The sequence below is a fragment of the Bubalus kerabau genome, chromosome 2, assembly GCF_029407905.1.
Source record: "Bubalus kerabau isolate K-KA32 ecotype Philippines breed swamp buffalo chromosome 2, PCC_UOA_SB_1v2, whole genome shotgun sequence".
NCBI classification, from domain to species: domain Eukaryota; kingdom Metazoa; phylum Chordata; class Mammalia; order Artiodactyla; family Bovidae; genus Bubalus; species Bubalus kerabau.
Genome location: NC_073625.1, coordinates 163,665,139 through 163,669,993, shown reverse-complemented (window position 1 = coordinate 163,669,993; position 4,855 = coordinate 163,665,139).

Below are 4,855 nucleotides of genomic sequence, written 5' to 3'. Positions count from 1 at the left end.
CTTCTAGTATCTGTAAAATAATGTTTTACGTGTTTCTGATGTAGGTAGATTTTTTAAAAAATATTTTTTCCTGTGGAACATTCTCTGTTGTCATCATTTGGAATTTTGTTTCTCTTTCTATTTGCCATTTTCTCTCTGAAGACTGCCATGAATACAGCCACTTTGAGAAAGTCAAGTGAGTGAATTTTTGCCCAGTGCAAACTTATTTGTATACAGAATACTTCAAATGTGCTATAAGACAGTTCTCTGTTCAGGAAGAAAGTTTAGGGTCTTTGGATGCTTTTGCATTGTTTTCATTCATAGTGGAAGAACAACAGCGAAAAACTGCAGCCTTAATGAGGGCTGAAGAAGGATGTGCCTGGCATCACCAGTGTCTTGGTCCATTTAGACTGCTGTAACAAAACACCATAGTCTGGGTGTTTATTTCTCAGAGATTTTTTTCTCACAGTTCTAGAGACTGGGAAGTACAAGATCCAGGTGGTGGTTGATTTGGTGCCTGGTGAAGGCCCACGGGCTGGTTTATAAACCTCTGTCTTTTCACTGTGTCCTCAGAGAGGAAGAGTGGAAGGAGCAAGGGACCTTTTGGAGGATCTCTTTTATTAGTGCACTAATCTCATTCATGAGGGCTTCACCATCATGACCTAAGCACCTCCCAAAGGCCCTAATTCCTAATACCATCACACTGGGTTTTAAAATTTCAATATATAACCTTTGGGGAGGCAGATGACAAAAACACTTAGATCATAGTAATTAGCTATGAGGAGCATCTTTCTAAATATCAGAACCCTCTCCTTTCCCACAAGCTCCTTTCAGAAAATTTTTCTGAGAGCATTTTTCAGTTCAGTTCATTCACTCAGTCGTGTCCAACTCTTTGCAACCCCATGAATTGCAGCACGCCAGGCCTCCCTGTCCATCACCAACTCCCAGAGTTCACTCAGACTCACGTCCATCGAGTCAGTGATGCCATCCAGCCATCTCATCCTCTGTCGTCCCCTTCTCCTCCTGCCCCCAATACCTCCCAGCATCAGAGTCTTTTCCAATGAGTCAGCTCTTCGAATGAGGTGGCCAAAGCATTGGAGCTTCAGCCTCAGCATCAGTCCTTCCAGTGAACACCCAGGACTAGTCTCCTTTAGGATGGACTGATTGGATCTCCTTGCAGTCCAGGGACTCTCAAGAGTATTCTCCAGCACCACAGTTCAAAAGCATCAATTCTTCGGCGCTCAGCCTTCTTCACAGTCCAACTCTCACATCCATACATGACCACTGGGAAAACCATAGCCTTGACTAGACGGACCTCTGTTGGCAAAGTAATATCTTTGCTTTTGAATATGCTATCTAGGTTGGTCATAACTTTCCTCCCAAGGAGTAACCATCTTTTAATTTCATGCCTGCAATCAACATCTGCGGTGATTTTGGAGCCCTCCCATAAAAGTCTGACACTGTTTCCACTGGTTCCCCAACCATAGCCTTGACTAGATGGACCTTTCTTTCCCCTCAATGTTTTCTATGGAGTGCTCTCTCTTGATTGCTATGCAACCAGCAGAGACAGCCTTGGGAAAGGGAGATGTAGCAAATATTCCTCTTTACCAAAGTCCTTAAATCCTTCTGCTGCTCTCCCCTCCCTGACTGCATATCCCCTTATGATTTTTTTTTTTTTTTTTTTTTGCAGTCAAACCCAGCTTCAACTCTTTTGCTTCCATAACTTTCAGTCCTTAAGCTTAACTCTATTTCATGTTTCTTGTCTCTGGACTGCCCCTGAAGTTCAGAGAAATAAATACTCTTTATCTTTGCTGAAACTTAACCACTCCAGGGTCATCCTTTCCTTTTCTGCCTCCTACAGGACTCACCATCCACCACTTCATTCATTCATTTAGGGCACTCAGGAGTCATTCATTCAAAAAATGCTGAGTGTGTACTATATAGCAGGGACCGTTCCCCGCCCTCGGGGAGCAGCAGTACAAACGGCTTCTGTTCTTACTCATAGAAATAAATCTCAGAGAAATAAATCTCTGAGAAATAAACTCAGATAAATAAATCTCTGAGAAATAAACACCCAGACTATGGTGTTTTGTTACAGCAGTCTAAATGGACCAAGACACTGGTGATGCCAGGCACATCCTTCATCAGCCCTCATTAAGGCGGCAGTTTTTTGCTATTGTTCTTCCACTATAAATGAGGCTTACACTAGGGGAGGAACACTCAATAAATAATCAGTGTGTCTGAAGGTCATAGTGCTATGGAGAAAATTAAAGTATGTGTGGGAAGGACACAGAGTTGTGGGTAGGAATAGTTGCTTTTAAGAGTGGGCCCAGAAGACCTCTGTTCTACTCTCAGTTCAGTTCAGTTGCTCAGTCATGTCCAACTCTTTGTGACCCCATGGACTGCAGCACGCCAAGCCTCCCTGGTCCATCGCCAACTCCCCGAGTTTACTCAAACTCATGTCCATTGAGTCGGTCCAACCATCTCATCCTCTGTCGTCCTATTATAGATAGGGTAATATTTCCGCAGAAGCCTGAAGAAAGCCAGGGAGCTGTGTTGAGGGATCCTGGGGAGGAGTATTGTAGACACACAAGGGCCAGTGTGGCTGGAGCAGAGGAAGCAAGGGGTCAATAGTGTGGGGCCTTGGCTTTTACTCTGAGTGAGATGGGGAGCCACTGCAGGGCTTTGAGCAAGGCCTGGTTTACATTTGAAACTAGGCTCTACTAGACTCACTAGATTATTCGACTAGACTCACTAGATTATGGGAACAAAGAGGCTTAATTAGTAGGGAGACTCGACTGAAAATTATCGTAATGGGCAATATGTTGGGCAGTGTGTTTGAAGTGCAGACCCAAGGGCAAAAGAAATACCACTGAGGGCACAAATGAGTAAGGAAAGTCTCTGCCCCTAGCCAGCAGATGGGAAGGAGCTATGACTAGCTTCCAAATAATTCTAACAGAAAATAAAATGTGACTTATGCCACCACACAGGCATTAGGGGGTGCCTTAGAGTTCGATGACATTACTACTGGGAAGGCACTCAGGCATGACTGGGCAGCTTATTTCTAACTCAGAGCACTAGACACTGAAAAAAGTATTAATAATACATATTCCAATTGTACTTCAGTAAAGCTGGGGTGAGGGGATAGTAACACATGCTCATTGTAGCAAATCTGAAAATTCAAAAAATAAAAATAAAAGAAAGGAAGGGGGAAAACCTACTCCCATTTCTAACATCTAAACATAAGAAAACACTATTAACATTTGAGGCATTTTCTTTACTCATCTTTCTCTGTATATTCATTTGTTTTACATCTTGTGATTATATACAATTTTATATCTTGCTTTTCTTCATTTGACATGATGTCACAATCGTTTTGTTAATTTTTGCATCACATCAAGTAAATAGGCCCCAGTTTATTCAATTATTTTTACATTCAGTTAGAGAATTATCCATTAAATACTTGATTTCAGTGCTTTAGGCTCTGAGGATACACATGGGGGTAAGACCATTGGTTGGGAGCTGCCTTGGGAAGCCTGGCCTTGCCTTCATGAAGCTAGTATCCTGAAAGGAGTTAGAGAAGGAAACTAAACAGTGCTGTCTGTAAGACAATACATTTATGTTGTTTTAAGTCACCAACTTTGTAGTAATTTGTTATAGCAGTAATAGGTAACCAAGACACTAAGGTCCACCTTACAGCTCTAGCTCTGGATCTTCCTTCAGTCCTTTGCAAGGGTGGTTCCTCCTCACTCAGTTCCCTTTTTGGCCTCACTCCTGCACTCTGCAACATGCAGGATCTTAGTTCCCTGCTGTTGCTGCTGCTAAGTCGCTTCAGGAGTGTCCGACTCTGTGCGACCCCATAGATGGCAGCCCACCAGGCTCCCCCATCCCTGGGATTCTCCAGGCAAGAATACTGGACTGGGTTGCCATTTCCTTCTCCAATGCATGAAAGTGAAAAGTGAAAGTGAAGTGACTCAGTAATGTCCGACTCTTAGTGACCCCATGGACTGCAGCCCACCAGGCTTCTCCATCCATGGGATTTTCCAGGCAAGAGTACTGGAGTGGGGTGCCATTGCCTTCTCCCTTAGTTCCCTGACCAGGGATCAAACCCATGCCCCCTGCAGTGAAAATGCGGAGTCCTAACCACTGGACCGCCCTGGAATTCTCATTGAGGTCTTAAGGCACATGTTACCTCCTCACAGAGAACTACCACTCAGGCCTCCATTACATTCTCCTCTTTTATTTTTTTGAAAGGAACTAGCCCTGCCAATGGGCTTCCCTGGTGGCTCAGTGGTAAAGAATCTGCCTGCCAAGCAGGAGACTCTGGTTGGATTTCTGGGTCAGGAAGATTCCCTGGAGAAGGAAATGGCAACTCATTCTAGTATTCTTGCCAGGGAAATCCTACAAACAGAGGAGCCTGGCACGCTACAGTCCATGGGGTTGCAAAAGCGTGGGACATGACTTAGTGACTAAACAACAACAAAGCCCTGCCAACACGGTGACTTTAGCCCCTTAAGACTCATTTCAGACTTCTGACCATGAGAGAATACTGAAGAACTGGCAAAGGAGGGGAAGCAGTTAGAGGACCAGGTTAAATTCACAGTCTTAATTGGCTATGGCTGCTAATACTATAGCCTGTTTAAGGGTGGCTTAAACAACATGAACTTATTTTCTCACAGTTTTAGAGGCTAGAAATTCATGACCAAGGGACCAGCAAATTTTCTTTCTGGCTGCTTTCTTGCTGTGTCCTCATAGGCCTTGCCTTGGTGCATGATCACTTGAGGGTGGGGGTGGGGGAGTGTGGAGTGAGTTCTCTGGTGTCTCTCCTTGGAAGAACAGTAATCCTATCAGATCAGAACCCCTCCCCACAAGACCT